The sequence below is a fragment of the Hippocampus bargibanti genome, linkage group LG05 (assembly GCF_051943395.1).
Source record: "Hippocampus bargibanti isolate YZ-2025 linkage group LG05, ASM5194339v1, whole genome shotgun sequence".
NCBI classification, from domain to species: domain Eukaryota; kingdom Metazoa; phylum Chordata; class Actinopteri; order Syngnathiformes; family Syngnathidae; genus Hippocampus; species Hippocampus bargibanti.
In genome coordinates, this window is record NC_142738.1 from 21157501 (window position 1) to 21170657 (window position 13157).

At 43.1% G+C, this 13157-nt stretch overlaps 1 long non-coding RNA gene across 2 annotated transcripts in view; it reads right to left on the bottom strand.

The window, feature by feature from the left end:
• Positions 1-13157, bottom strand: part of LOC148898209 (uncharacterized) — an 80122-nt gene that overhangs the window by 11674 nt on the left and 55291 nt on the right. Inside the window, exon 3 of one of the 2 annotated variants that reach the window (XR_016114976.1) lies at positions 6511-6709. The exons of the other annotated variant lie outside the window; for it this stretch is intronic. This is a non-coding gene — a long non-coding RNA (uncharacterized LOC148898209). Of the gene's footprint in view, positions 1-6510; positions 6710-13157 lie in introns of those variants that run through there. 2 annotated transcript variants of the gene reach the window in all.

Here is a 13157-nt window from a genome sequence, read left to right on the forward strand (position 1 = left end):
ATGTTTGTTAAGCTACATTTCTGACTTTAGATTCTCACAGGGAAATAATGAAACATTGGATCAATTAAAAAAAAAAGGACGTCATCTGTCACATCAAATATTTGGACTTGGAGTCATGAAAATACTTATGTACACCACTTGAACTTTAATATAACAATTAAAAATATTTAATATAATAATTAATATAATAATTAATATAAATATATTTCTTTTAAGGGCGGCCCGTAGCCGAGTGGTTAGCACACCGGCTTCACAGTGCAGAGGTCGCCGGTTCGCGACCCGGTACGGCCTCCCTGTGTGGAGTTTGCATGTTCTCCCCGGACCCGCGTGGGTTTTCTCCGGGTCCTCCGGTTTCCTCCCACACTCCAAAAACATGCATGGCAGGCAGATTGACCACTCCAAATTGTCCCTAGGTGTGAGTGTGAGAGTGACTGTTGTATGTCTTTGTCTGCCCTGTGATTGGCTGGCAACCAATTCAGGGTGTCCCCCGCCTCGTGCCCGAAGACAGCTGAGATAGGCTCCAGCAACCCCCGCGACCCTAATGAGGAATAAGCGGCACGGAAAATGAGATGAGAGATGAGATAATAATTAATATAAATATATTTCTTTTAAGGGCGGCCCGGTAGCCGAGTGGTTAGCACACCGGCTTCACAGTGCAGAGGTCGCCGGTTCGCGTACCGGTCCGGCCTCCCTGTGTGGAGTTTGCATGTTCTCCCCGGACCCGCGTGGGTTTCCTCCGGGTCCTCCGGTTCCGGGTCCCACACTCCAAAAACATGCATGGCAGGCAGATTGACCACTCCAAATTGTCCCTAGGTGTTAGTGTGAGAGTGACTGTTGTATGTCTTTGTGTGCCCGTCGATTGGCTGGCAACCAATTCAGGGTGTCCCCCGACTCGTGCCCGAAGACAGCTGACACCCTAATGAGGAATAAGCGGTACGGAAAATGAGATGAGATGAGATATTTCTTTTAATTGCCTCACAATTTAATTGACTCACCATCTTCTGTGCCTTCAATTCACTGTATACAATAGAGTGAATGGAACATGAAAATGTTTTCACAACCCTCAAGTAAACTTTTACTGTATATACATTTTAATTGATTTTCAATGCGAAATGAACATTCTTGGTTTCCCCTGCCCCCTCCAGTTCATCCATTCATCCATCCATCCATTTTCCATACCACTTATTCCTCATTAGGGTCGCGGGGGGTGCTAGAGCCTATCCCAGCTGTCTTCGGGCACAAGGCGGGGGACACCCTGAATTGGTTGCCAGCCAATTGCAGGGCACACAAAGACGTACAACAGTCACTCTCACGGTCACACCAAGGGACAATTTGGAGTGGCCAATCTGCCTGCCGTGCATGTTTTTGGAGTGTGGGAGGAAACCGGAGGACCCAGAGAAAACCCACGCGGGCCCGGGGAGAACATGCAAACATTTATGCACAAGTCAATCGATGAGAAGGTTTCTTCAGCCGTCATCTGTACAAAAGTGAAGGTTTCGGACGTTTCGCCTCCTATCCAAGAGGCTTTGTCAGCGAACTAAAGTCTGACTGGTCGTATCGGCCCCATTTATATATCCCTAATGTCCAGACATGGTGGCGCCGGACACAGCTATGATAGGTCCCTACTCTCAGGTTGGGGGGGCAGAGGACCCCTCCCTGTGGCCCCACTGATTGTTCCTACATTCCTGACTAACGACTGGCCTATTTCCCCCACTCCCACCGGTCACCTCATCAGCATAACACCCTCATCAGCATTACGAAAGTTGCCTAACCTGTTTTGTCTAAGCAGGCTATTGTATGAACGATCCAAATTGAACCTCACCCCACCAGACCGGTTTAATGAAGGATTTTGTTGTTTTATAAGAATCGCTTCTTTTACCCCCCTTTCAAACCATCTATGTTCTTTCGCTAAGATTTTAACCTCATTGTCATCAAATGAGTGGTTGCTAGCTTTTAGGTGCAAATGTACTGCCGATTGAGGTCCACCTATATTATCCCTGCGATGTTGATAAAGTCTTTTTTTGAGAATTTGTTGAGTCTCCCCAATGTACTGCTCTTTACAATTTTCATTCTTACAATGTATGGAATAAACTACATTACTTTGTTTTTCATTTGGTAGCCTATCTTTTGGATGCACTAATTTTTGCCTTAACGTGTTTATCGGTTTGAAATAAGTAGGAATTTTATGTTTCCAAAGGACTCAGAAACTCCTGCAATGTACGGTACTGCTACTCCTCTCCTTTTTGTATCTTGAGAATTATTGGTTTAATTCCCTATTCTTTCTTTCTGACATTTGTTGAATGACCACTGAGGGTACCCACAGTTAGTGAGTGCTCTCCTGATATGTTTAGACTCCTTTTCTCTACCTTCAGTGCTAGTTGGTATTAGTTTAGCCCTATGCTGGAGGGTTCTGATAACTCCTAGTTTATGTTGTAAAGGGTGGTTAGAGTCAAAAAGTAAGTATTGGTCAGTGTGCGTAGCCTTCCTAAAGACTTCTGTTTTTAGCGCTCTGTCCTCTTTTATAATTACTTTACAATCCAAGAAGGCTAGTTGGTTCTCTTGAATGTCCTCACGAGTAAATTTAATGTTGAAGTCTACAGAGTTGAGGTGATCTGTGAAGGATTGAATTTCTTGTTTCTTAATTATGACAAAAGTATCGTCCACATATCTAAACCAGTGTCTAGGTTTTGTCCCTGGGAAGGATGTGAGGGCCTGTTTCTCCATCTCTTCCATGTAAAGATTAGCCACTATGGGTGAAACTGGTGAGCACAACCATGAATTTGTTTATAAAATTTTTCCCGAAATTGAAAATACGTAGTATTAAGGCAGATTTCTAATAATTGGCAGATGTGATCCGGTTTAAGTTTGGTTCTTTCATGCAGAGAAACATCCGCCAGCAGCCTCGTCCTCACCACTGAGACTGCTGCTGGGGTTGGGACAGATGTAAAGAGAGAAGTCACATCGTATGATGCCAAAGTTTCCTCATGTTCCAATATGAGGTATTTGATCCTCTCTACAAACCCTGTGGTGTTCTCTACGTGATATTCTGTGTTACCAACCAACGGAGCTAAAATAGTTTTTAAATATTTGGCTACATTGTATGTAGAGGAGTCAATGCTACAAACAATGGGTCTGCACAAGTCAAACGTTTATATACTGTATTTATAATTTTATAAAAGATATACCTTACAGGTTTGTAACAACTGTCCCCCAAAAAGTGTCATATTATTGATTTGGACTTCAAGATGGCGCCGCGAAAGTGGCTTCCTTTAAAGCAGCTTCTAAATGTTGTTTTTCGAGATGAGATATCAGTTAGCCTTTATAAATCTTATCTTATCTTATCTTATCTTATCTTATCTTATCTTATCTTATCTTATCTTATCTTATCTTGTCTTGTCTTGTCTTGTCTTATATTATTTCATCTTCATTGAGCTTGCTTAGCTGGATGCTAATTTAGAGTTACAGTAGTTATATCATGACCAGTAAAAAATATCAATAAAATATCCACCAGCTAACAAGACACATAACCAACACCATATAAATAAATTGAAGTTGAGTTGAACTGCTTTTTTAAATTAGGAAAATGGTATCGCTGGGAAAGAAGGCCAATGAAGAAAAGAAAACAAGGTTCGGTAAGATGCTTCCTTTTCTCAGAATTCTCACGTGAATCACAGAATTCTCTCTTTAAAGTAAAAGTTCTGATTATGTTCTTGAAATTCTGTTAGTTATTACTTGAATGTCTGAACTTTCATATTAATTCCCACGTTTGTGAATTTCTCCATTGTGAGACACCTTTTTTTCTTGTTCTTCTTAAAGTCAGGATTTGGAGAATAAACTTTAAGGTTTTTGACATCTTAGAATTCTGAGATAAAAGTTAGAATCTAGCAACCTTGTTTTTTCTTCCTTTTTTTCTTCATTAGCCTCAATCCTCTTCTCATGTATGTTACTCAGTAATAATTTGCACCATCGAAATTAGGAATGGGCAACTTGGGCCTGTCCCCACACTGCGAGTGACTCAGAACCAAAGCCAATCATTTTGTTCATGATGCTATCACAATTTACTGGAGTACGTCCCAGCTGTCTTTACGCGAGAGGTCACTATAGTCCATTTTCAGTCCATTTCTACATTGCGGAAAACTACTATAGTAACAATAAACATATTGTTTAATTTATTACTATTTATCTGACACTATCAACGGAAACCGAGCATTTTAAAGTTGGGTTAGAGCTCACATTCAATCATGCAAGTGTACTTGAGACTTGTGAGAACAAGCCACATATTTTATTACCTCGGTGGTAAAGTTTTAATTGCTTGTTTGATGGAACCGTACTGTCTTCCCCGTATTATATCAACTTATGTGTGAGGAGCTGTGTGCCACTGTAGCAAATCCAGTTTTGGTGATATGTTTTGGATTTGAAATATCCATATGGTGAGGATGACTGAGTAAAATAAGCAGAGAAAAGAAAAAATATGTCATTTGTAGTATTAGGCTATTCGCAGACCTTCGATGCCCTCATTCTTTGACGCAGTGTATTACAACAATGTTCTGAAGTCATCATCTCTCTCATTCTTACCTGCTGATAGTTGCACCGTTAAAAGATCCTGATGAAGTCACACAGTAAATGACCTCTGATGACTCCCCTGAAATAATGTGTGTCACCTTTGCTATATCTACTCCTCAAAAACAAGTATGTTGAGGTCATGATGAACAAAATCATGCTTAAGAGCTTTTTGACAGCATGTGTGGGACTCCTTTTTATTGGTCTGAGACTGAATTTCCGACAATAAGTGGAATTCAAAAGTTTCATCACCCCAGCCAAAGGATTTCCATGCGGACTATGTCTTCTTCTTTGGCTCCCTTGAATAGATTTTGTCTGGGTCACAGTAACCCAGAGTCCCGTGGCATTGGTACAAGCAGCAGCAGTATAACAAGTATGAGTTTTAACACCATTGAAACATCAGCAGGTCTGTGTTGGAGAGAACATTGGGAATTCATTGATGATGGTAGCAGCGAAGTGGCTGGGGGGGGGGGGGGTACATTTACCTCATCACAAAGGCAGCAGTGGTACCCTGCCATCAGCAGTTGTCGACTCATTTTCTTCTCAAAGCTACTATTGGAGGCTAGCACTGTGATCTTCATTAACTTGTGTCAGGTTGTCATATAATCTGTGTTTTTGTTAGCTGGAGACCGATGAGAATGGGGGGGGGGGGGTACATCCCTAAATGAATAAATAAATAATTTCGAGATGCAGCAATTATAAAAAACTTTCATGTCAAAATGAACGAATTGATATCAATTGCCTCACATTCAATTATTTTGCTGTAGGAGTCAATTAATATGGATGTTGGCCTTGTTATTTTCTGCTTAACCACCCTCTGACCTGAGATCTGAATTGCTGAGCCTGATGTATTTGATGCCAATGGAAAATTGTCTCAGCAAGACACAGGTCAAGTGAATTTGTTTCAATAGACATTTGTGATCAACCTTTGCCACATGCATATAACGAAAAATTAATTGTTGTTTTTTTCTTTTTAAAAGTAACGTATTTTCCGGTGTATAATGCGCACCGGAGTATAAGGTGCACCCCCAATGAATGGTGTATTTTCAAACCTTTTCCATATATAAGGCGCATCGGACTATAAGGTGCACCTTCAATGAATTAAAAAAGTTTTCCAAATATAATTTATAAATATATAAAAATGTTTCCAAATATAATGTACAAATATATAAAACATTTTCCAAATATAAGGCACACCACATTATACAGCGCTATAGTAAAGGCTGGGGTTACGCACTACTTCTACGAGGGGAAATGGAGTCCGTGGCTGCTGACAGTCATTGCAAGATTGTGGCTAAATGTTACTTTACATACAAGGTGCATCGGCGTATAAGGCGCGGGGTCATCTTTTGATGACAATCAAGGAATTTGGGTGCGCCTTATACACTGGAAAATATGGTATCTATTGTTTGGGCCTGAATTAAAAATACGGCATAGTTTATATGGTGGAATTAGCTTTTTCTTTTACACTTTGGAGATGTTTCCATTGTAATTTTCAAAAATTACAGTGAAACTGAGTGTACATTTTGGATTTGAAAAGATAACCTTAGTAATTGCTACATGCACATTTTTAAAGAGGAACAAGCCCATATAGTCATGTTTTTTTCTGATCCTTTATGTAAGAATGTAATCAAAATACCGTACCAATATGCAAACACGGACCTGCTGAATCAAGCTGTATTACAAAACAAAGCATTATGGGATTGCATTTTTGCTCACCAAAATTTCCAGAATGGCGACAGAAAGTATACTACCACAGCCACCACATACTATATTTTGTGTTTAAATAGCCAACGCTATTGTTTTTTTAATGACCTGGGTATCATTTTCTCTGCTCATGAGAAGTTACAGGGGAGAAGACGATGACAATTGGTGGATGCTGAGTGGGAAGCCATGGTCTGGCTTGACTGCTTGCAAGCCACATCATGTGTCTGTAGTTTGGAATGATTCTGCAATAGGTCAGCGTAATGCAGGGGTGTCAAATCATCAGGACCATTATGATGCTGCTTCAGAGCTGGCTGATGAGCTGATCATTTGAATCAGGTGTGTTGCTCCTGGGTAAGCTGGAAAACAGGCAGGACAGCGGCCCTCGAGGACCGACTTTGGACACCCCTGGCGTAATGAGTCACACACTGAGCTCCGCCGTTGCCTGTGAACGGATAAAGTAACTTCGGCTCAGACCCAGTTTTCACCAAATATTTTGAGAGTAAATCTTTTTGCTGACTTGAGAGAGACCACAAACCCTGTTATGCCGACATGGCCGAGAACAACTGGCACAAACACACCCAGGAGTGGTCACGCATGCCTTCTGTTGGCTGCCACAAAGGTCAAGAGTAGTTTACAAAAAGCGGTTTATGTTACCATTGGTACTGTGCCCTGATATGCTGGTGCCAGATTTATTAGGTCACAGACTAGAGGGCCCTAACCAGTAAAAGGTTATGGACTCAACACTACTGTTAATTCTTTTTTTCCCCTAATGACTTTATGTGACAATGAGCCATCGCTTTTTTTATATGGAGATGATGCTATAGTCTCAGTTACATGTATAGATGAACACAATTGAATACTTGGAGGGCCGCATATCCATGGATAATTAAGGGCCATAAACACATCTAGTTCAATCCAACTGACCCAACAACAACCCCAGAATTCAAATCATCCCCAACAGTCCACACATGTACAAGAGAGAAAATGGGTCAGGCCAACCGACATGAAGTGCTACTGGACTCTTGGCTAAAGGCGCATGAGAACAATGTCGGTCTAATTTAGTTCAATTGATTCAGGTAGCCCGAGCATTTGTATAAAATGTTTACATGAATGGTGACAGATATATGATGATACATATCTATTTAAAAAACACAAGCATCAACAGATGGGAGGAGAAAGCCCTTTTGCCTTTATGAAGCTATAAAACTTGTTTCACATGCTAAGGGATTAGAACGTTTAGAATGAAATACTTCACTGTGTCTATTCCTTCCTGGTGGCTTTCACAATGTGAAAAGCTTCTTTAATTCAGTCTATATCACCTTCAGGAACAATCATGCCAGAGCAAGGGTTGATCCATGTAATGAGATCATGTTAGGATGGAGAGAAAGCACTCAGATGGTTTTATGAACCTCGCAGCATTAGAATACTAAAGCCCATTTGCAGATAGAACAACTTAGTTCAACTGTGCATTTCCTGACTCCTATGAATAAAATCCTCCCACACAGAACCATTTCTTAGGACTTCTAGACAGTGGAATCCTGGCCGCATGAAGTTCCCATCATAGAGCCCAGCATCAGTCTCGTCCTCATTGAATGGGGAAACAAATAACATAACAAAATATAACCCAGCAGCCTTAATGCTACAGTGGACAGGCGGCGGTAAGTTGTGCATAGAATGCTCTAAATAAATGTAGTCATCCCAGGTGAGAATGTGACTCTTTATCCAGTACTTGGGGAAAAAACATACTCTTCTCAATGACAATATCCGCTCCGATAGTGTAATAAAACGGATTCTCCAAAATGCATAGAAGTGACCTCATCTGATGACATCATCAGACTTTGATAGCTCGGACATTTAATTAAAGAGGAAGACAAGGGGGGATTTCGCCCATTAGCAATTAAAGTCAACCACTAAATTGCTTTGGTTTTTGGCCACCTGCACTGTTGCGTTTAAGTCTGTGTGTGTTTGTTTGAGTGTGAGTGTGTGTGCGTGTGTGTGTGTGTGTGTGTGTGTGTGTGTGTGTGTGTGTGTGTGTGTGTGTGTGTGTGTGCGCGTGCGTGCGTGTGTATTTCTGTTCATCGCTAAATACAGCTGCAGCATAGGTCTTTAACAATTAAAAACATTTACTTTCATCATATCAAACACAGTGGAATGTCTGGTGATCAACACCTCAGAGGATTTACAATTCACTATTCTCAGCAACATTTTAGGGGCTAAAAAGTTCACGTTCAAACCAAAACATATAACTTTACGAGGGGTTTGCTGAAAAGACGAACTCTAAACATGTGTTTTGCTTTGTTTTATTCTTTGAATGTTTGAATCCATTTCCGCAAGACTTATTTCAAAAGATAGCCAAACCTCAGCAACTGACTTTGCATGCTCGAGATTCAAGATTCACCCGAAAATGGTTTCTTTCCAATCACAAGGCAACAAGAGACAACGAAAATAGCTCAAAAGGGGATGTTCTGAGGCAAAATAAAAAAAAAAATATTTATATATATATATATATATATATATTGGGAGGCAAGCCCCAATGAATAATGAGATTGGGAAGCCAGCCCCAATAAATGAAATGCTGAGCGAGGCAGCAAATGACCTGAGAGACAAGATCATGGCAAGAATGAAAACTGGGCAACGAAGGCACCGATTACAACGGCTATGTGAAGTACCACCTGAAAGTCTCATGGAAACTGTGAATGCAGCACTGAGAACGATCCCGACCGGAACGATCACGGAAACCAATGAGCTGATATACACATCAGCATCAGTGATCCTAGACATGCTTGGCTACAAGAGCAACCATGAGAGCCACGAGATTCATTACCCACCATGGAAAAGACGGTTGGAGGCCAGGATCAAGGCGGCTCGGAAAGATGTGAGTCAATTGACGGAGACCCAGAGAGGTGTGAATAAAAGGCCAATACCCAAGAGGTACATGCAGATAACCATACCTGAAGCACTCGAAACTGCCAAACAAAGGCTCCAGGCCTTGGCCAGTCGCCTAAAGAGGTACACGAAAGAGAATGAGGCCAGAAGAATAAACAGGCTGTTCGCAACACAACCTGCGACAGTGTACGCTCAGTGGCAGGGTTCTAACAGCAGAGCAGACCCTCCAAGGCTGGAAACTGAAAGATACTGGAAAGGCATATGGGAGAAGGAGGTCGCACATAACAGCAGTGCACAATGGCTGGTGACTCTGAAAGAGGAGCACAGCAACCTCCCTGAACAGAACCCAGTTACCATCACAGCGGCAGATATACAAGGAAGAGTCTCAGGTATGAAAAACTGGACGGCACCAGGCCCGGATATGGTCCACACCTACTGGCTAAAGAAACTCACAGCTCACCACGAGCGCCTAGCAGCACAAATGAACCAGCTGCTGATGGATGGGACTCACCCAGGATGGCTAACCGAAGGGCGAACAATCCTGATCATGAAGGATTCCTCAAAGGGTGCAGTTCCTTCCAACTATCGGCCAATAACCTGTCTCTCCACAACATGGAAGCTCATGTCAGGCATCATTGCGGCTAAGATAAGTGGACACATGGATCAATACATGAGCAAAGCACAGAAAGGCATTAGTAGAGATACTAGAGGTGCCAAACATCAGCTGCTGGTTGACAGAACAGTCGCTCAAGACTGCAGGTCCCGACATACCAACCTGTGCACAGCCTGGATTGATTACAAGAAAGCATATGACTCGATGCCACACACATGGATCAATGAATGCTTGGAGTTGTATAAGGTCAACAGGACCCTGAGAGCCTTCGTTGCAAACTCGATGAGGATGTGGAAAACCACACTTGAAGCCAATGGCAAGCCACTAACGCAAGTGTCCATCAAATGTGGCATATACCAAGGTGATGCACTCTCCCCACTGCTGTTCTGCATAGGACTGAACCCCCTCAGCCTGATAATCGCCAAGACAGGCTATGGATACCGCCTCAGAAATGGAGCTACGATCAGTCACCTCCTCTACATGGATGACATCAAGCTGTATGCTAAGAGCGAAAGGGACATAGACTCCCTGATCCACACAACCAGGATCTACAGCAGTGATATCGGAATGTCATTCGGGCTGGAGAAATGTAGTCGGATGGTGACTAAGAGGGGCAAGGTAGTTCACACTGAAGGGGTCTCACTCCCTGAAGGAACAATAGCAGACATTGAAAACAGCTACAAGTACCTCGGTATACCACAGGCCAATGGCAACCTCGAATTAGCAACAAGGAAAGCGGCTACGACCAAATACCTCCAGCGGGTGAGGCAAGTCCTCAGAAGCCAGCTCAATGGCAAGAACAAGACCCGGGCAATAAACAGCTATGCCCTGCCAGTGATCAGATACCCTGCAGGAATAATAAGGTGGCCAAAGGAAGAGATTCAGACCACGGATGTTAAGACCCGAAAACTCCTCACCATGCACGGAGGGTTCCATCCCAAGTCCAGCACCCTGAGACTGTACACAAGCCGTAAGGAAGGAGGCCGGGGACTAGTGAGTGTGAGAGCCACTGTCCAGGATGAAACATCCAAGCTCCATGAATACATCAAAGAGAAGGCTCCAACAGATGATGTACTCAGAGAATGTCTCAGTCAATGGGGAACAGAGGATGAGGTGCTGGAAGAGGGACAATCATGGGAGGAAAAGCCCCTACACAGGATGTACCACCGAACCATAGCAGAAGTGGCTGATCTCAAGAAGTCCTATCAGTGGCTAGAGAGGGCTGGCCTAAAGGACAGCACAGAGGCACTCATCCTGGCTGCCCAAGAGCAAGCCCTGAACACCAGAGCCATAGAGGCAGGGATATACCACACCAGACAAGACCCAAGGTGTAGGTTGTGCAAAGAGGCACCTGAGACAATCCAACACGTAACTGCAGGGTGTAAGATGCTGGCAGGGAAAGCCTACATGGAGCGCCATAACCAGGTGGCTGGCATAGTCTACCGAAACATCTGTGCAGAGTATGGACTGGAAACCCCAAGGTCAAAATGGGAAACACCTCCCAAGGTGGTGGAGAATGACCGAGCAAAAATCCTGTGGGACTTCCAGATACAGACTGACAAGATGGTAATGGCCAACCAACCAGATATCGTGGTCATAGATAAAGGGGAAAGGAAAGCCGTTGTCGTGGATGTAGCGGTCCCGAGTGATGGGAACATCAGAAAGAAGGAACATGAGAAAATCGAGAAATACCAAGGGCTCAGAGAGGAGCTGGAGAGAGCCTGGAAGGTAAAGGTGACAGTCGTGCCTGTGGTGGTCGGAGCACTTGGGGCAGTGACCCCCAAACTCGACAAGTGGTTGCAACAGATCCCGGGAACAACATCGGATATCTCGGTCCAGAAAAGCGCAGTGCTGGGAACAGCACGGATACTGCGCAGAACCCTCAAGCTTCCTGGCCTCTGGTAGAGGACCCGAGCTGAAATGGGGACAGACACCACCCATGGTGGGTGAGACGAGGATTTTTATATATATATATATATATATATATATATATATATATATATATATATATATATATATATATATATATATATATATATATATTTTCCACCCTCGTATGCCATTCGCTTTTTGCCGTAGTAAGCGGGACGGATCACCCCCTGCCTTCTTACTCGCTCTGTTTTCTTTTATTTGTGAATAAACATCCTGCTTGGGTAGTATACGTCTCTGTCGCCTGTTTTGGGATCCGAAAAATTCCACTACGTTACGACGAGTCAGCTGCCGTCACTCTCGCTCGGAACGTGACAGCTACGGATGACTCGGCTACAGGATGTTCTTTTCTCTTAAAATATCTATCCAGTGACACTTGCTCTCACTCCCACAGCCACATCACTAGATTTCACAGCCTCCTTATTCTTTAATATCGTACTGATCGTAGATTTCGCCATGCTGTATTCCCTAGCCAGATCAGACACTCGCACACCTCCTTCATATTTTGCGATTATTTCTTTCTTAAATGCAATAGTTGTACGCACTATTTTTCTTTTGTCACTTTTAGCAGCACTTACTTTCTTTAGAGGCATGATTAGGGGCTAAAACTCTTCATACACCTATATTAAACGCGAGAGCAAAACGCAGCACGTCCGCAAGCGACAACAGTTAGTCACGGAGAGAGCGATATACCCGTACGCCGCTCAGCACCCCACCCTCGCGTACGCATTCACGCGTCGTATTGGCATTCGAACACCGATTGGTGTTCGAACTACGAAGCAAGAATATCTCGGATATTTTGTTCGAACTCCGATTTGTTCGAACTGTGAGGCGTTCGAGAAAGTTCAGATTCGGAAAAGATGCTTTCTTGTTACTCATCCAGTTATGAATATGATTCAAATTCTGTTCTGTTCTGTAGAGGAAAGCATGTGGTTTGCGATCGATTAAAGAAATCCTTCCGTATCAATTCCATGATGTTTGCAGATTACATTGTGATCTGTAGTGAGAACGGGGAACAAGTGGTGGAGAAACTAGCGATGTGGAGAGATGCCCTCGAAAGGAGAGGAATGAAGATCAGTCGCAGCAAGACGGAATATATGTGTGTGAATGACAGGGATCAAAGTGCAAGAGTGATGCTACAGGGAGAAGAGATAAAGAAGGTGGATGATTTTAAGTACTTGGACACTGTCCAGAGCAATAGAGAGTGTGGAAAAGAGGTGAAGAACCATGACCCGGCAGGGTGGAATGGCTGGAGAAAAATGTCAGGTGTGATAGAAGGGTTTCAGCTAGGATGAAAGGAAAGGTGTATAAAACGGTGGTGAGACCAGCCATGATGTTTGGACTGGAGACAGTGCCACTGAAGAAAGGAAGCAGAGATGGAGGTAGCAGAGATGAAGATGTTGAGGTTTTCTATGGGAGTGACCAGGTTGGATAGGATCAGGAATGAGTACATTAGAGGGAC